At 43.9% G+C, this 20626-nt stretch overlaps 1 long non-coding RNA gene across 1 annotated transcript; it reads left to right on the top strand.

Moving 5' to 3' along the window:
- The first annotated feature begins 6121 nt into the window (after positions 1-6121).
- Positions 6122-8343, top strand: LOC131502738 (uncharacterized). Its single transcript, XR_009257151.1, has 3 exons — positions 6122-6747; positions 7484-7561; positions 8183-8343. It is a non-coding gene; the product is annotated as an uncharacterized LOC131502738 (long non-coding RNA).
- Positions 8344-20626: the final 12283 nt, after the last annotated feature.

Here is a 20626-nt window from a genome sequence, read left to right as displayed (position 1 = left end):
AGGTTATGTACTACCTCCCCATGGGTAGTAGAGTATGGCTGTTTAGAGCACTGCGTTTATTTGTCCAGCCTTGGGTCTTGATGGGCAATTTAGATGAAGATACTCTGTGAATATTGCGTCCCGGTGCTGTTTCCAAAATGTCACCAGGCAGAGTAGTATAAAGGATTGGATGGACAGATCTAGGATTTAGAAGCAAGATCTGTCACTTACTAGCTGAGGGACCTTGGGTGAGGCACTCAGCTTCTCTGAACCTCAGTTGTCTCATCAATGAAATGGAGATAATAATCACGACTTCACAAAGTTGTCAGGATTAATGGCGTTTGTCAGGTGCGTGGCACATCCAAGAGACTGCTGTTTGATGGCCACTCCACTCATAATGAGTCTCTCTGAGTACGAACTTTAAGCTTGTGCCCTCCCCAGTAACTGTGTGGTTTGGACCACATGGATTTTTCCACTTTGCTAATGCATCTGTTGTTCACAACAAAGTCAAAGGCTCTTTCAAGTCGAGAACAATTACATACGTTATCCCGCAATTTTAAGATGAGAAATCCTGTCCCGTAAATTTCTGACAAAACTAGGAAGATTATTTTCCTGTATCCATTTTCTTCTTAGGACTTAACAGCTTATCTTGCTGCAATTTTCTTCCCGTCTTTTCTGAAAACCAGAAATGACAGGTGCAGTTCTGTAATTTCTGGGGCCATTCGCCTTCAGTTTTTGTTATGCAAGATTTGCACTTTTATTATTCCCATACAACTTTATTAGTCCAGACCTCCTTCCAGGTGGTGGGCCAGTCACTTCCATGTATCCTGGAGTGAGACCACAGGTCTGGTCCAGTCCCATATACCCAGACCATTAGAAAATGAACTTGCCCGATGCACAACACCACAACACGCTGTTATCATGGTCCCCATCTCGGACATGGCCTGTCCTTGTTTCCAGTTCAGTGGTCATTCATTCACGGCTAGTTTGATCTACTTTAGGTCATTAGTGAAGATGTAAAATAAGGACTTATCTGATGGCAAGGCCCTCTCCCCCACAGTTGGCTTGTTGGAAAGCCCTGGAATGCTGAAAAAGGACACTTCATGCTATGCCAATGAACTATCCCCTTTCAGTGAATGACAGAAATGGTTGGCCCAGGGGATGTAGAACATGTTTACATGTTTGATGTCTAATGATGAGTTTGTTCCAGATCCTAAGGAAATGTTTGAATCTGGACCCGGAGGTTGTTCAATGGATTCAAGCAGGTTGAAAAATCATGAACAAAGGGATGTTGGGATAACGCAAAGCGTCCTGCTTAAGTTCACCCTTCCATGGCTTTCTAACTTATGAAAGACATGTCTAACAAAGCAAATGAGTCTTTTCTACCATTTTTATTTATGGCCTAGAATATCAGCTTGCAACACCTAGTATATTCGTGGATCTAGGCATTGATCATTAATGGCTGGTAATATCACAAAGAGACAACCAGATATTATGTCCTTCTTGATGGAAGAACACCCCCCCCCCCACACACACACACACATACACTTATGAAGTAATCTTATCAAAAAGAACAAACGTGGTGGGGCAGCTGGGTCGCTTGGTCGGTTAAGCCTTCAACTCTTGGTTTCGGCTCAGGTCGTGATCTCATGGTTCATGAGTTCCAGCCCCACGTCGGGCTCTGTGCTGACAGAGTGGAGCCTGCTTAGGATTCTCTTTCTCCCTCTCCTCTCTGCCCCTTCCCTGCTTTCACTCTCTCTGTCTCTCTCAGTTATAAATAAATAAACTTTAAAAAAAAGAACAGATCTGAATCTGATAAAAATCTCTAGACCGTGCTACCAATTTACAGGAAGTATGAAGGCAGAAGACATATTAAATGAGACCACGGCAATGCCATCAGCAATGCCATTGTCCTGTGGGATGGCTACAGGACAAGAAAAAAGAGAGAGGAGGAACATACAGAATTAAAGAGATTGAAGAGACAAATTATTCAACCACAACATGCTGACTTTATTTTTTTTTAATTTTTTTTTAACATTTATTTATTTTTGGGACAGAGAGAGACAGAGCATGAATGGGGAAGGAGCAGAGAGAGAGGGAGACACAGAATCGGACGCAGGCTCCAGGCTCTGAGCCATCAGCCCAGAGCCCGACGCGGGGCTCGAACTCACGGACGGCAAGATCGCGACCTGAGCTGAAGTCGGACGCTTAACCGACTGAGCCACCCAGGCGCCCCTGACTTTATTTAGATACTAGTGCAAACAAAACTGGTTAAAAGGTTTAGGAGATAAATGGAGATTTGAGCTTTATTTGAGGGTATTTGATGATCTTAAGAAATTATTAATTTTTTTTTCAACGTTTTTTATTTATTTTTGGGACAGAGAGAGACAGAGCATGAACGGGGGAGGGGCAGAGAGAGAGGGAGACACAGAATCAGAAACAGGCTCCAGGCTCCGAGCCATCAGCCCAGAGCCTGACGCGGGGCCCGAACTCACGGACCGTGAGATCGTGACCTGGCTGAAGTCGGACGCTTAACCGACTGCGCCACCCAGGCACCCCAAGAAATTATTAATTTTTTAAGGTATGGTAATTGTGGGGTGCTTATGTTTTTTAAAGTATCCTTATCATTTGGAGATGCATACTGAAACATTTACAGACAAGATGATCTTATGTCTGTGATTTGCTGCAAAATAATATGAGAAAAGAAGAAGGGAGTGGGGGTTATAGGTGAAAGAAGATTGGTACTTGTTGAGATTAGGTAATAGGGGCTTATTATGCCATTCTTTTTACTTTTGTGTCTTTAAATAGATTTCAGTAATGACCATAATGGTATACCAAGGCACTGTGAGATCCTGAATCTCAAAAGAGAGAGTGAAATCGAGAAGTAGTTTGTAATGATGTTAAGTATCAGGTACTATGATAGGCACTATATTTAAATTCTGTTCCGGACCTTCTATATGCTTCCACAAAGAAGTGGATTAACCCACTAGAAACCAGAGTTTCAACAAGGCTCGAACCTTGATCTCGCTCAAGGTTCTGAAATCGGTACTCAGCAGGGCCTGGCTCTGAACCCAACACTTTGTGCCTTAAGATTTGTACTTTTAACTCCCGAGCTGTATGTCTACTGTGTACAGGTGTAGAAGAAACAAATAAAGCAGGGCGGCGGGGGGGGGGGGGGGGGGGCAACCCCACCTTGTTAACTGACTGGTGTCTTTGTGCCAGGCACTTTACACACATATTATCTCATTTTAATCCTAACTCGAAACCTTTGGCTAGGCATTATTATCTCTGGCATACAGATGGTGAAATTGAAGCTGAGAAAAAAATAACTTTCTCAGAGTCACCTAGCTACTAAGTAAAGGATCTGGAATATTCATCTGGTTCAGTCTGATGTCAGCACATCCTGGAGCCACTCTTAGGACAATGGGGGAAAAAATACATGTGTAAACAGTACGTAGTAATTGGTGTGATAACATGGTCGTTGACATTCGCTTGGCCGTATTGCCTTTAAAAGGTGAGGGGGGCTCCCACCTTCATTTCTTCAACAAACTAAGGATCTCCAAACTTCCGTTTTAACATCATTTTTGTAGCAAATGCTTTTGGCGCCCCGCACCAGAACACGCATTGACAGGGTCCCACCCCCAGGGTCAGCCGTTTCTATCCGCTTTCAGGAACTTAGCATCTAGGACAGTCCAGAATTATGTGTGTGTGTGTGTGTGTGTGTGTGTGTGTAGTTAATACTCTGGGAGGGTGGGTATGGGAAGGCAGGGCATGGAGAAAGACCCTCCACGATTGGGAGATGGGAGTCACAAGCTAAATGCTCCAGGTTTCCATCTTTTGAAGGAACAATTCCAATTCTGAGACACATCGGGTAGTTCCTCAGAAGGTCTCTGCTACGCCTGAGCCTTGACTTGCTCACAGAGGTAACCAGTTCAACAACATAATTTGTTTTCATTCCATCTCACACTCCCTGTTCCTCCGTGCTTGCTTCCAGAATCACCTACCAGATGAAATCCCTGCACCCAGATTCCTGTCTTGGCTCTGCTTCCGGTGGAACTTGAATCTTCCTTTCTCAGTTCAAAAAAAAAAAAAAAAATCGGAGCCCACTCCTAATGTACGCGTATCTGTTCACTTCATTATATATACAGTGAAACATACACTAAGCAATTCTGAAAGGGTGATATAAACATAAAATGGGCGATGTTGTAAAAATAATTTTTAAAAATTTCTGCTTTCACTTTCTTTGTGTACATAATGTGGCCATGTGACCATGTTCAGTACTTACAATACTTATAAAGGATGAATATGTAGTTATTGAGGATGTATACTCTAAACATTTTCCTGATGGGTTGCACATAAAAAAAATGGAGCGATCACGGCTCTCCACTGTCTTTGGCCATCCTGTTTTTTAAATAGAGCTTATTTTTTAAAGAAGCTTCAGGTTCACAGAAAACTTGAGCAAAAAAGTCAGAGAATTCCCATCCATCCCCTGCTCCCGCATACCTACCACCTCCCACACTGTCAACATCTTGCATCAGCGTTGTACATTTATTACAATCAATGACCCCACCTTGACGCATCATCACCCAACGTCCATGGTTCACATTAGGATTCACTCTTGGGTACATTCTATGCGTTTGGGCAAATTTTAATGGCATGTATCCACCATTATCATACCATAGTTTCACTGCCCTAAAGCATCCTGTCTGCCCCCACTATTCTTCCTTCCCCCTCCCCTAACCCTTGGCAACCACTGGTCTTTTTATTGTCTCTATAGTTTTGTCTTTTCCAGAATGTCATATAGGTGGGGTATACAGTCTGTAGCCTTTTCGGATTGGCTTCTTTCACTTAGAAATATGCATTTGAGTTTCTGAGAATCTTTTCATATGCTCATTTGCCATCTGTACATCTTTGATGAGGTAGGTGTCTGTTCAGATATTTTGCCTATTTATTTAGTTATTTAGACCTTTTAAACTTAAACATTTTTTTAAATTTTGAGATAATAGTTCTACATGCATTTGTCAGAAATACTGAAGACACATATCTTGTATCCTTTATCTATTTTCACTGATGCTACTATATTAAAAAAAAACCCACCAAATAATATTTTACCCATCTTTAGATCAGGTTTTTGTTTTCTCATTGTTAAATTTTAGGAGTTCTTTGTACATCTATCAGGTATGTCTTTTACAGACATCTCCCCCCCCCCCCCCCCCAGTCTGTGGCTTGTCTCCTCATTCTCTTGACAGTGTCTTTCACAGAGTAGAAAGTTTTACTTTTGACGAAATCTAGCTTATCACTGATTTTTTTCAGGGATTCTGCCTTTGGCGTTGTACCTAAGTCACCGCCAAACCCAAGGTCATCTAGATTTTCTCCTATGTTATCTTCTAGGAGTCTCATAGTTTTGCATTTTACACTTAGGTTTATGATCCACTTTGAGTTAGATTTTGTAAAGGCTAAAAGATCTGTGTCTAGGTCCATTTTTTTTTTTTTTTTGTATGTGGATCTTCAGTTTTTCCAGTAACGTGTTGGAAAGACGATCTCTTCTCCACCATATATGGTCCATGTTCCTTTGTCGAAGATCAGTTGACTATATTTGTGTGCGTTTATTTCTGTGTTCTCGCTTCTGTTCCACTGCTCTATTTATCTATTCTTTCGCCAATATCACACAGCCTTATTGTAACTTCATAGAGTAGGTCTTGGGATAGGGAAGTGTTGGTTCTCCAAGTTTGTTTTCCTTCTTCAATACTGTGTCGGCCATTCTGGGTCTTTTGCCTCTCCATATAAACTTTAGAATCATTTTGTCGCTATCCACAAAGTCACTTCCTGTGATTTTGATCGGGATCGTGTGGAATCTACAGATCAAGTTGGGGACAACTGACGTCTTCACAATATTGAACACTCCTCTCCATGAACAAAGAACATCTCTTCAACTGATTCAGTTCTTTGATTTCTTTCATCAGAATTTTGTAGTTTTCCTCACATATGTCTGATGCATGCACTGGTAGATTTCTATCTAAGGGTTTTATTCTTGGAGGCGCTAATGGAAGTGGTACTGGGTTTGGTGGGGGGTTTTTTCTTACACCAAGAGAATTTTATTTTATTATTTTTTATTAAGTTTTCAGTTTTCTTTCCAGTGTAGTTAACGTACAGTGTAATGTTAGTTTCAGGTGTACGATATAGCGATTCAACCGTAGTCACCATGACAAGTGCCTCCTTAATCCCCCCATCACCTACTTCACCCATCCCCACACCCAACTCCCCTCTGGCAACCATCAGTTTCTTCTCTTTAGCTACGAGTCTGTTTCTTGCTTTGTCTCTTTCTCTCTCTTTTTTTCCCTTTGCTCGTCTGTTTTGTTTCTTTAATTCCACATATGAGTGAAATCACGTGGTACGTTCCCTCCGACTGGCTTATTTCACTTAGCGTTATGCTCTTTCACTCCATCCGTGTGGTTGCAAATGGAAAGATTTCATTCTTTTTACGGCAGAATCGTATTCCATTGTGTATATATGCCACATCTCCTTTCGCCATTCGTTTATCAGTGGACACTTGGGCTGCTTCCATAATTCAGCTATTATAAATAGTGCTGATATCAAAATAGAGGTGCATATATCCCTTTGAATTCATGTTTTTGTGTTTTGGGGGTAAATATGCCATACTACAATTACCGGATCATGGGTTAATTCTGTTTTTAACTTTTTGAGGAGCCTCCATACTGTTCTCCACAGTGGCTGTGCCAGTTTGCAATCCAACCAACCTTGCATGAGGTATTGTGTTTTTAATATCAAATTCCACCTGTTCATGGCTGGTATTTAGGACAGCGATTGAGTTTCGTATATTAACCCTGTATCCTTCAACCTTGCCGAAATCGTTTATTAGGTCCAGGAGGGTTTTTTGGTCAGTTCTTTCAGATTTTCTGCAGACAATTATGTCATCCGCAAGCAAAGATTTTTTTTTTAAGTTTATTTATTTATTTTGAGGGAGAGAGAGAAAGAGAGAGAGCACGAGTGAGGAGGGGCAGAGAGAGAGGGGGAGAGAAAATCCCAAGCAGGCTCCGCGCTGTCAGCACAGAGCACGATGCGGGGCTCAAACTCACCAACCATGAGATCATGACCTGAGCTGAAATCAGAAGGTGGACGCTTAACCGACTGAGCCACCCAGGCGCCCCACGAAGATTGTTTTATTTCTTTTATGCCAGTCTGTATACTTTTCACTTCCTTTTTCTCTTTTATCGTATTACTTAGGACTTGTAGTACAAGGTTGAAAAGGAGTGATGAGAGGGCACATACTTGCCTTGCTCCCAAACTTAGTGACAATGCTTTAATTTTCTCACCATTAGTATGATATTAGCTGTAGTTTTGTGGGGTTTTCTGTACATGTCCTTTATCAAGTTTCCCCCTATTCCTAGTTTACTGAGACCTTTTAATTATGAACTGGTGGTGTTTGATTTTATCAAAGGTTTTTTCTGCATCGACTGATATGATTATGTTTTTTCTGCTTCAGCTTGTTGACATGATGGATTACATTAATCAGTTTTTGAATATTGAGTCAGCCTTGCATACCTGGAATACATCCCACTTGGTAAAAACTAATTTTAATTATTATTAACTTTTTATTATGTTGTATTATTACTAATTTTTATTATAATTAGAAAGGAACAAAAACTCGCTTTGATCTTACTAAAATTACTTTACAAATGAAAGCAATGTAATTGAATATGATTTGTACTTTTTGAAAATCTCGGTTTACCACTTTGGTCTGGTTCTAAGTTTAGTTTATTTTGATGACATCTACTTGATGAATTTACTTTAATGGTTTGACATGGCTGGGAAAGACACTGGCAAAGATACGTAAATTGAAAAAATGTCTTTGAGAGAGGGGGGGAGAGCGGGTGGGCGCGTGCTCGCGCACCAGTGTGGGGAGGGGCAGAGGGAGAGAGAGAAAATCCCCGGTAGGCTCCACGCCCGGGGCGCCATCCTACGACCCTGAGATCATGACCTGAGCAGAAGCCAAGAGCCGGGGCTCAAATGACTGAGCCACCCAGGTGACCCAAAGATACGTAAAAATAAAAGGAAAAAGCAGATCATTGGTTGCATTGACTAATCGCAGTACTCTTTCTTGTAAGCCGTATATCAGTCATGCAAAGATTTTTGTTGAAGGTTGGCGAGTGAATTTCTGTCTTTTAATGTCAAATTTTTCTAGTAAAACAAGCAGAAGATGCAGCATTTGAGAGATACCTTCATTTGGGAGATACGTAAACAAGACTGAAAATTCCATCTCTATGTTTTTTTTTTTACAAATGTGACCATATGAAAGCTTTTGTAAGTGTCACCCATGCATATTGTTTTCTGCAACAAAAATAACACAATGGAGGAAACTTCCAAACATCTCTGCTCTCTCCATGGCATAGATTTCTTTCAAAACAATACTCAATTTCTCAATTAAAAAAAAAATGTCAATGTTTAACTCTCAAAGAGGTTATGTGCTTTTATAAAAAATCTCTGCTAAACAACAAAAGTTATGATTACTTGCCATCCTGGTACAGGTCAGCGAATTCAGAACCCTTATTAAAAGTAAAAGAAAACTTCAGAATTCATCTTTTAGTTTCACTACTTTTAAAATTGCTTTTCCAGGGATGCTTGGGTGGCTCAAACATCCGATTCTTGATTTCAGCTCAGGTCAGGATCTCACAGTTCAAGCTTCTCATGGGGTTCTGAGCTGACAGTACGGAGCCTGCTTGGGATTCTCTCTCCCTCTCTCTGCCCCTCCCCACTGGCACTGTCTCTGTCCCTCTCAAAATAAATAAATAAAAACTTTTTAAAAAACATTTATTGGTCCGCGGTTCCGGAAGATGGCGGCGTAGGAGGACGCTGGGCTCACCGCGCGTCCTGCTAATCACTTAGATTCCACCTACACCTGCCTAAAACCCAGAAAACCGCCAGAGGATTAGCAGAACGGAGTCTCCGGAGCCAAGCGCAGACGAGAGGCCCACGGAAGAGGGTAGGAAGGGCGGCGAGGCGGTGCACGATCCACGGACTGGCGGGAGGGAGCCGGGGCGAAGGGGTGGCCTGCCGGCCAGGCAGAGCCCCCGAGTCTGGCTTGCAAAAGCGGAGGGGCCTGACGGACGGTGTTCCGACTGCAAGCGCGACTTAGCGTCTGGGAGGTCAGAAGTTAACAGCTCTGCTCAGAAAGCGGGAAGGCTGGAGGACAAAGGGAGGGAGAGCTGCTGAGCCCCCGGACGGCAGAGCTCAGCTTGGCGGGGAACAAAGGCGCTCGCCAGCGCCATCTCCCCCGCCCATCCCCCAGCCAAAATCCCAAAGAGAACCAGTTCCTGCCAGGGAACTTGCTCGCTCCGCGCAAACACCCAACTCTGTGCTTCTGCGGAGCCAAACCTCCGGCAGCGGATCTGACTCCCTCCCGCTGCCACAGGGCCCCTCCTGAAGTGGATCACCTAAGGAGAAGCGAGCTAAGCCTGCCCCTCCCGCCCCCGTGCACCTTGCCTACCCACCCCAGCTAATACACCAGATCCCCAGCACCACAAGCCTGGCAGTGTGCAAGTAGCCCAGACGGGCCACGCCACCCCACAGTGAATCCCGCCCATAGGAGAGGGGAAGAGAAGGCACTCACCAGTCTGACTGTGGCCCCAGCGGTGGGCTGGGGGCAGACATCAGGTCGGACTGCGGCCCCGCCCACCAACTCCAGTTATACACCACAGCACGGGGGAAGTGCCCTGCAGGTCCTCACCGCTCCAGGGACTATCCAAAATGACCAAACGGAAGAATTCCCCTCAGAAGAATCTCCAGGAAATAACAACAGCTAATGAACTGATCAAAAAGGACTTAAATAATATAACAGAAAGTGAATTTAGAATAATAGTCATAAAATTAATCGCTGGGCTTGAAAACAGTATACAGGACAGCAGAGAATCTCTTGCTACAGAGATCAAGGGACTAAGGAACAGTCACGAGGAGCTGAAAAACGCTTTAAACGAAATGCAAAACAAAATGGAAACCACCACGGCTCGGATTGAAGAGGCAGAGGAGAGAATAGGTGAACTAGAAGATAAAGTTATGGAGAAAGAGGAAGCTGAAAGAAAGAGAGATAAAAAAATCCAGGAGTATGAGGGGAAAATTAGAGAACTAAGTGATACACTAAAAAGAAATAATATACGCATAATTGGTATCCCAGAGGAGGAAGAGAGAGGGAAAGGTGCTGAAGGGGTACTTGAAGAAATTATAGCTGAGAACTTCCCTGAACTGGGGAAGGAAAAAGGCATTGAAATCCAAGAGGCACAGAGAACTCCCTTCAGACGTAACTTGAATCGATCTTCTGCACGACATATCATAGTGAAACTGGCAAAATACAAGGATAAAGAGAAAATTCTGAAAGCAGCAAAGGATAAACGTGCCCTCACATATAAAGGGAGACCTATAAGACTTGTGACTGATCTCTCCTTTGAAACTTGGCAGGCCAGAAAGGCTTGGCACGCTATCTTCAGTGTGCTAAACAGAAAAAATATGCAGCCGAGAATCCTTTATCCAGCAAGTCTGTCATTTAGAATAGAAGGAGAGATAAAGGTCTTCCCAAACAAACAAAAACTGAAGGAATTTGTCACCATGAAACCAGCCCTACAAGAGATCCTAAGGGGGATCCTGTGAGACAAAGTACCAGAGACATCACTACAAGCATAAAACATACAGACATCACAATGACTCTAAACCCGTATCTTTCTGTAATAACACTGAATGTAAATGGATTAAATGCGCCAACCAAAAGACATAGGGTATCAGAATGGATAAAAAAACAAGACCCATCTATTTGCTGTCTACAAGAGACTCATTTGAGATCTGAGGACACCTTTAGATTGAGAGTGAGGGGATGGAGAACTATTTATCATGCTACTGGAAGCCAAAAGAAAGCTGGAGTAGCCATACTTATATCAGACAAACTAGACTTTAAATTAAAGGCTGTAACAAGAGATGAAGAAGGGCATTATATAATAATTACAGGGTCTATCCATCAGGAAGAGCTAACAATTATAAATGTCTATGCGCCAAATACCGGAGCCCCCAGATATATAAAACAGTTACTCATAAACATAAGCAACCTTATTGATAAGAATGTGGTCATTGCAGGGGACTTTAACACCCCACTTACAGAAATGGATAGATCATCTAGACACACAGTCAATAAAGAAACAAGGGCCCTGAATGATACATTGGATCAGATGGACTTGACAGATATATTTAGAACTCTGCATCCCAAAGCAACAGAATATACTTTCTTCTCGAGTGCACATGGAACATTCTCCAAGATAGATCATATACTGGGTCACAAAACAGCCCTTCATAAGTTTACAAGAATTGAAATTATACCATGCATACTTTCAGACCACAATGCTATGAAGCTTGAAATCAACCACAGGAAAAAGTCTGGAAAACCTCCAAAAGCATGGAGGTTAAAGAACACCCTACTAGCGAATGAGTGGGTCAACCAGGCAATTAGAGAAGAAATTAAAAAATATATGGAAACAAATGAAAATGAAAATACAACAATCCAAACTCTTTGGGACGCAGCGAAGGCAGTCCTGAGAGGAAAATACATCGCAATCCAGGCCTATCTCAAGAAACAAGAAAAATCCCAAATACAAAATCTAACAGCACACCTAAAGGAAATAGAAGCAGAACAGCAAAGGCAGCCTAAACCCAGCAGAAGAAGAGAAATCATAAAGATCAGAGCAGAAATAAACAATATAGAATCTAAAAAAACTGTAGAGCAGATCAACGAAACCAAGAGTTGGTTTTTTGAAAAAATAAACAAAATTGACAAACCTCTAGCCAGGCTTCTCAAAAAGAAAAGGGAGATGACCCGAATAGATAAAATCGTGAATGAAAATGGAATTATTACAACCAATCCCTCAGAGATACAAACAATTATCAGGGAATACTATGAAAAATTATATGCCAACAAATTGGACAACCTTGAAGAAATGGACAAATTCCTAAACACCCACACTCTTCCAAAACTCAATCAGGAGGAAATAGAAAGCTTGAACAGACCCATAACCAGCGAAGAAATTGAATCGGTTATCAAAAATCTCCCAACAAATAAGAGTCCAGGACCAGATGGCTTCCCAGGGGAGTTCTACCAGACGTTTAAAGCAGAGATAATACCTATCCTTCTCAAGCTATTCCAAGAAATAGAAAGGGAAGGAAAACTTCCAGACTCATTCTATGAAGCCAGTATTACTTTGATTCCTAAACCAGACAGAGACCCAGTAAAAAAAGAGAACTACAGGCCAATATCCCTGATGAATATGGATGCAAAAATTCTCAATAAGATACTAGCAAATCGAATTCAACAGCATATAAAAAGAATTATTCACCATGATCAAGTGGGATTCATTCCTGGGATGCAGGGCTGGTTCAACATTCGCAAATCGATCAACGTGATACATCACATTAACAAAAAAAAAGAGAAGAACCATATGATCCTGTCAATCGATGCAGAAAAGGCCTTTGACAAAATCCAGCACCCTTTCTTAATAAAAACCCTTGAGAAAGTCGGGATAGAAGGAACATACTTAAAGATCATAAAAGCCATTTATGAAAAACCCACAGCTAACATCATCCTCAATGGGGAAAAACTGAGAGCTTTTTCCCTGAGATCAGGAACACGACAGGGATGCCCACTCTCACCGCTGCTGTTTAATATAGTGCTGGAAGTTCTAGCATCAGCAATCAGACAACAAAAGGAAATCAAAGGCATCCAAATTGGCAAAGATGAAGTCAAGCTTTCGCTTTTTGCAGATGACATGATATTATACATGGAAAATCCGATAGACTCCACCAAAAGTCTGCTAGAACTGATACATGAATTCAGCAAAGTTGCAGGATACAAAATCAACGTACAGAAATCAGTTGCATTCTTATACACTAACAATGAAGCAACAGAAAGACAAATAAAGAAACTGATCCCATTCACAATTGCACCAAGAAGCATAAAATACCTAGGAATAAATCTAACCAAAGATGTAAAAGATCTGTATGCTGAAAACTATAGAAAGCTTATGCAGGTAATTGAAGAAGATATAAAGAAATGGAAAGACATTCCCTGCTCATGGATTGGAAGAATAAATATTGTCAAAATTTCAATACTACCCAAAGCTATCTACACATTCAATGCAATCCCAATCAAAATTGCACCAGCATTCTTCTTGAAACTAGAACAAGCAATCCTAAAATTCATATGGAACCACAAAAGGCCCCGAATAGCCAAAGTAATTTTGAAGAAGAAGACCAAAGCAGGAGGCATCACAATCCCAGACTTTAGCCTCTACTACAAAGCTGTCATCATCAAGACAGCATGGTATTGGCATAAAAACAGACACATAGACCAATGGAATCGAATAGAAACCCCAGAACTAGACCCACAAACGTATGGCCAACTGGTCTTTGACAAAGCAGGAAAGAACATCCAATGGAAAAAAGACAGTCTCTTTAACAAATGGTGCTGGGAGAACTGGACAGCAACATGCAGAAGGTTGAAACTAGACCACTTTCTCACACCATTCACAAAAATAAACTCAAAATGGATAAAGGACCTGAATGTGAGACAGGAAACCATCAAAACCTTAGAGGAGAAAGCAGGAAAAGACCTCTCTGACCTCAGCCGTAGCAATCTCTTACTCGGCACATCCCCAAAGGCAAGGGAATTAAAAGCAAAAGTGAATTACTGGGACCTTATGAAGATAAAAAGCTTCTGCACAGCAAAGGAAACAACCAACAAAACTAAAAGGCAACCAACGGAATGGGAAAAGATATTTGCAAATGACACATCGGACAAGGGGCTAGTATCCAAAATCTATAAAGAGCTCATCAAACTCCACACCCGAAAAACAAATAACCCAGTGAAGAAATGGGCAGAAAACATGAATAGACACTTCTCTAAAGAAGACATCCGGATGGCCAACAGGCACATGAAAAGATGTTCAACGTCGCTCCTCATCAGGGAAATACAAATCAAAACCACACTCAGATACCACCTCACGCCAGTCAGAGTGGCCAAAATGAAGAAATCAGGAGACTATAGATGCTGGAGAGGATGTGGAGAGACGGGAACCCTCTTGCACTGTTGGTGGGAATGCAAATTGGTGCAGCCGCTCTGGAAAGCAGTGTGGAGGTTCCTCAGAAAATTAAAAATAGACCTACCCTATGACCCAGCAATAGCACTGCTAGGAATTTATCCAAGGGATACAGGAGTACTGATGCATAGGGGCACTTGTACCCCAATGTTTATAGCAGCACTCTCAACAATAGCCAAATTATGGAAAGAGCCTAAATGTCCATCAACTGATGAATGGATAAAGAAATTGTGGTTTATATACACAATGGAATACTACGTGGCAATGAGAAAAAATGAAATATGGCCTTTTATAGCAACGTGGATGGAACTGGAGAGTGTGATGCTAAGTGAAATAAGCCATACAGAGAAAGACAGATACCATATGGTTTCACTCTTATGTGGATCCTGAGAAACGTAACAGAAACCCATGGGGGAGGGGAAGGGAAAAAAAAAAAAAAAAAAGAGGTTAGAGTGGGAGAGAGCCAAAGCATAAGAGACTGTTAAAAACTGAGAACAAACTGAGGGTTGATGGGGGGTGGGAGGGAGGGCAGGGTGGGTGATGGGTATTGAGGAGGGCACCTTTTGGGATGAGCACTGGGTGTTGTATGGAAACCAATTTGACAGTAAATTTCATATATTAAAAAATAAATAAATAAATAAATTAAAATAAATAAATAAAAAAAAAAAATAAAAAGAATTTTGATTGAAGCAGGTGGAAAAAAAAAAAAAACAAAACATTTATTAAGATTGCTTTTCCATAAGATCTTCCCTTTATGGCGGAAGCAATTTTCATGACTATTGCCCATCCCATCAGGAAGTTTTATACACATCCTGCTGTTAAAGATAATATAATCCAGGGGCGCCTGGGTGGCTCAGTTAAGTGTCCGACTTTGGCTCAGGTCACGATCTCGCAGTTTGCGATTTCAAGCCCCATGTCAGGCTCTGTGCTGACAGCTCGGAACCTGGAGCCCGCTTCGGATTCTGTGTCTCCCTCTCTCTCTGCCCCTCCTCTGCTTGCACTCTATCTCTCTCCCTTTCAAAAATAAGTAAACATTAAAAAAAGAAAAGATAATACAGGGGCACCTGGGACGCTCAGTCAGTTGAGCGTCCGACTTCAGCTCGGGTCACAGTCTCGCAGTTCGTGAGTTCGAGCCCCGTGTGGGGCTCTGTGCTAACAAACAGCTCAGAGCCTGGAGACTGCTTCAGATTCTGTATCTTTCTCTCTCTCCCCCTGCCCTGTGCATGCTCTGCCTCTCTCTGTCTCTCAAAAATAAATAAATGTTAAAAGAAAATGTTAAAAAATGAATATGAAAAAATTTTAAAAAAAGATAATATAATGCAAAATGCCACCTAACCGAGCATTCAAACTGCAAACCCTTACAATGCACAGACGGCATCCCACTGTAGTTTTCCAAATCTTCCTTCTAATTGAGATGAAACTCAAATAACATAGTTTACCATTTTAACCACTGTAAAGTGTGCACTTTGTTCACCGGCTTATAGCATATTCACCATGTTGTGCAACCATCCCCACCAATTCTAGAACCCCCCAAAGCAACCTTGGACCCATGAGACAGTCACTCCCTACCCTGTGTGTCCTCTCCCCATGCCCTGGAAGCCACCAATCTGCTTTCTGCCCCCACTGCATTTTTCTAAATGTTTATTTATTTAATTTGAAAGAGAGAGAGAGATTGGGAGAGAGAGAGAGAGACAGAGAGCGCAAGTAGGGGAGGGGCAGAGAGAGAAGGAGGGACAGAATCCCAAGTAAGTTTCCTGCTGTCAGCACAGAGCCCAACGCGGGGCTCAATCTCATGAACCCTGAGATCATGACCTGAGCCAAAGTCAAGAGTTGGCCGCTAGGGGCGCCTGGGTGGCGCAGTCGGTTAAGCCTCCGACTTCAGCCAGGTCACGATCTCACGGTCCGTGAGTTCGAGCCCCGCGTCAGGCTCTGGGCTGATGGCTCGGAGCCTGGAGCCTGTTTCCGATTCTGTGTCTCCCTCTCTCTCTGCCCCTCCCCCGTTCATGCTTTGTCTCTCTCTGTCCCAAAAATAAATAAAAAACGTTGAAAAAAAAAAATTTAAAAAAAAATAAAAAAATAAAAAAAAAGAGTTGGCCGCTTAACCGACTGAGCCACCCAGGCGCCCCCCCCACACACACACACACTGCATTTTTTCACACTCTTTCTCTTCCCTCAGAATACAGTGCCCGCTGTGTGTCTCATGACCTCTGGGAAGATACCAATTCAGCCAGCATACTAAGTATCATCAAAGCCTATTTAAAATTTGTTTTTATTTATTTTGAGAGAGAGACAGAGTGAGAGAGAGAGCACGTAAGCAGGGGAGGGGCAGAAAACGAGAGAGACAGAGAATCCCAAGCAGGCTCTGTGCTGTCTGTGCAGAGCCCAACGTGGGACTCGATCCCACAAACCATGAGATCATGGCCTGAGCCAACCAGGGACCCCCATCAAAGCCTCTCTCCCCAGCGTCGAGAGTCGGACGCTTAACTGACTGAGCCCCCCAGGGACCCCCATCAAAGCCTATTTAATGTGCCGTTCTTTAAAAATGAAAAATATGAGAGAAATTCGAAGGATTTCTTTAGGAAGGTTAAAACAAATCTGTGTTGAGCACAGTTCCCAGAATGATGTAGGTGTTCTGCAGATCATTGTTAGATGAAGAAAGCAATTCTTTCTTCATTTTAAATCCTTCTCTTTGTCTCTTTCTTGAAGACACACACACACACACACACACACACACATGCACACGCACCCCTTTTCCTTTTCCATCCGAAACAAATCGAAGCTAATAATAACTTGTTCCTTAATTTTCAGGTAGGCAGAAAATTGAATTAGTCACCAAGCTCCTTTCTAGGTCTAAGATTCTGTGAGGACACCCACTGGTAGGGTCAACTGTCACTGTTTGCCCGGAACCCTGGGGCTTTGGGACAGTCTGGGGGCAAAACAAGACAGGTTGTCCCCTCTGTCCTTTGGGCATCTATGTCTTTGCCGGATGCTGTCACGCAGCCCCTCTCACCAGAGCCTCGGCCTTTGAGCGTTTGGGGGTGGGGGGAAATGGACGCAGTCAACAGGGTGTCTTTTCCATCTGCTACACAGGCCTCTTCGCATCCAGAGCATGTTAGATCCCCGCCCCCTGCCAGAGCCAACCATGACATTGGGGGTGTCTTCCAGACCATGTCAGAATTCCCCCGGCCTAGAGGGGGTGGGATCAGCATGTTAAAATTATCTGACAAGCATAGTGCAAGATTTCTTTCAGGGAGGGGACTCACTTATTAGTAACTTGTACGCACAAAAAAATATTTAGAAAAGAAAGTAAAACCAGAGGCTTTCTATAAAATCTCATTTTTTCTATAATCTTGGTAGATAGATTAAAAAAGTAAAGCAGATACATGGTTAGCAAATTCAAGCGGCCCAGAAATGAACAAATGTAAAGGCAAACAATTTCCCTCCCTTTGCCTCCAGTGTCTCTCTCTTAACTGCTGTTAACACATTTTTGTCTCTCCTTCCCTGTCCCCCAGGTTATTTAGGCATATACCAAGAAACCAATCAGTCCGTCTGTATCTATCTATCCATCCATTCATCCAAATCTCTACCCTTATTTATACAAAAAAAGAATCATTCCATACACACTCTTCTGCACCTTGATTCTTGGAGATATTTCCATGGCAGCCTAGACCATCGTTTCTTGGTATTTCAAAGTGACAACAAGGAGCATAGTATAAGGGTTAAGAGCATAAACCCTGAAGCTAAAGGCAGGAAGAGTAAGAGGGAAAAGTGGAAGGAGAGTGGAGAGGTGGAGGAGGGGGAGGAGGGGGAGGAGGAGGAGGGGGAGGAGAAGAAGAAGAAGAAGGAGGAGGGGGAGGAGGAGAAGGGTGAGGAGGAGGAGGAGAAGGAGGAGGGGGTAGGAGAAGTAGAAGGAGGACGAGGAGGAGGAGAAGAAGGAGGAGGAGGGGGGAGGAGAAGGAGAAGAAGGAGGAGGAGGAGGGGGAGGAGGAGGAGGAGAAGAAGGAGGAGGAGGGGGGAGGAGAAGGAGAAGAAGAAGGAGGAGGAGGAGGAAGGGGAGGAGGAGGAGAGGAAGAAGGAGAAGAAGAAGAAAAGGAAGAAGAGGAAGAAGCAGGGGGAAGAGGGGGAAGAGGAGGAGCAGGGGGGGAGGAGGGGGAGAGGACAACGGAGACATGGAGCCTAAAATCTACACATACATTCTGAAGGGTTCTATTCCAGAAAAGCTTTTATTCAGATGAAGCTTTCTACCTCATAGGAGCAGGCTTTATGCTAAGATAGGTCTGAGTGCCAAGCCTGATATCCCCACCCCGGCCAAAACAGGGAAGGAGAGAAGGACCTGGGGAGAAGAGCAGGTATGGCTCAGTAGATACCCGCACACACCGTAGAAACATTGCAATTCTTAATTGTACTTAAACCAATTTAATTTCTACTGTAATCCCATCATCTTGGATTGATAGGAAATCCAAACCTTTAGAAGCTACCACTACTCCTAGGGTGATGCAAAGGTCCTGTGGTTGTACCAGTGACAAGATATTTGGGATCATGCACACGCACACACGCACACACATTTAAGTCTTCGGGCTAACTGTCTACCCTTGTTGCAGTTGAGAAGCCCTTCCTCACGGGCCCCATGCTCCCATTTTCCCCGAGAGATGCTTGGAGCACAGCACTCTTTTCTGGAATGGGAGCCCCTGTGACTGGAGCAAGCCTCCCTATGGCATTTCACAGTCCTCTCCTGAGGTTTGCTTGGCGCCTTCCCCCTAGTGCAGGCCTCCTCTATTCTCAGAAACCACCAAATGTGGCCCCTTCTGGGTTTCCCTGGCTCTCTCCTCTCCAGCTGCCTTTAAGGACGCCCCCCCTCTTTTCCTGTGCTCCCAGTGGCCCTCCACATAATCCACTTCAGCTTTCTCTGAGACGAAGAAGCCCAGAGTCTGATTGTCTGCTGGCAGCAGGAAAAGGAAAAAAGAAAAAATGCGTGGGGAGAGGGAGTGCATAAACTAGTACCTCAAAAATTATCTTGTCACATTAAGATGGAACTAGAACGTTCCTTCTGAGACACTCCTATTCAGGGATATTGTAATAAGTATACTATTTTTATTGTCCAAGTGTGAACATCAGTCCCTCACGCTTAGATTTCTCTCATTTCACCATCAAGCAGTCGTGATATCTATTACGGAGGGGCCAGTGTTAACCTCTGACAGAACCGCCAAGGCAGGCCAGAGCTGCTTCGAGGGGGAACATGGCACAGGGGTTGAGGTATACAAAGGTCAGGCTTGGTCAGAGGAGGTAGTGAAGCCTCATATACGTTGGCCCAGGTTCAATTTTGGGACTCCGTGTAGAGAGCCATACGTCCCATTAGTCATACAGGAGGGCACACACAGAAAGTTCTAGGCTCATGTCCACCCAACCTCCTCCTCTCTCCTACGATGAAGCCGTCAGGGACCTCTCGTGCAGTCCAAGCCAGAAGAGAAATTCAGTTCGGCCCAAGGAGGACTTAAAGTGCCCTGTGGTCTGGAGCGGACCCTTGCAAGGGCCCTTCTGGAATAATCTAGAGCTCAGCGCTTTCAGACCATCCCTGGACCCTCTCTACTGAACGCCCATTGAGGGCAGGCCCCCGGGTCTTGGCTGACGTCGTGTGCCCCCCCCCCCCCCCCGTGCTTTCACAGCACTTGACCCGCAGCAACGATCTCAGCCGAATGAGCGAGTGAGTGAAGGAAAGAACGAAACGCGCCCGTCCGGGTGAAAAGAGCTGAAGCGAGAATCTCTCCGTGAGGACGCTCCTCGTCGCCAACAGCCCTGCTTCCCCAGGAGCCCAAGAACATTCGGTGCAGGTGCCACCCCGGGCCCGCGGGAGGCAGAAGCTGGTGTCTCCCGGGGCGACGGCGGTGTCGCCCAGCCCCGGGGAGCCCCGGCAGTAAATCTCCGCCTCTTCCACTTCCTGCCAACCTTGGCTGATTTATTCCCCTGTGGTTTGGGGATCGGAGGCTTCTCACATTGCTGATACATTACTCATGTTAGCTCTATAGGCGGTGGGGTCAGACGGGTGGCCCCGTGGAGCTCAGAAGGGACTGGCAGGCACGCAGCCGTGGCTCTTCCTCGGAGGGGTCGCCTCCTGCCATCGCACTCTGCGGGCTCAATTGATACCCTTGAAAAGGGCCACGTCCACCTTGCTCCCGGCAGACGCCCCCCCTCCCCTCCCCGCTGCTGCCCGCCACACCCCACCGCCTCCACCCCCGGGGGGGGGGGGTGCTAGGTAAATTCTATTGCCCACTAATTGAGCTCCGTAATGAGTCAGAGGGACTTGGCGGTGTCTGCTCTTCTGGCTCATTCCTCTCATAAACATTCAGTGACAAACTTTTTCTCTGGCCTGGGGTCATAGAGAGGAAAAAAAAAAAAAACCAGAAAAAAACCTCTTAACTTTTTTTTTTTTTTTTTCCAACTTAAGGCTTCAGTGAAATATTTTCCACCATCCTCAGCGAGACATAATACTTCATGTTAGGAATAAG

Source organism: Neofelis nebulosa, chromosome X (genome assembly GCF_028018385.1).
Source record: "Neofelis nebulosa isolate mNeoNeb1 chromosome X, mNeoNeb1.pri, whole genome shotgun sequence".
In the NCBI taxonomy this organism is placed as follows: Eukaryota; Metazoa; Chordata; class Mammalia; order Carnivora; family Felidae; genus Neofelis; species Neofelis nebulosa.
This window is presented reverse-complemented; position numbering and strand designations above follow the sequence as displayed.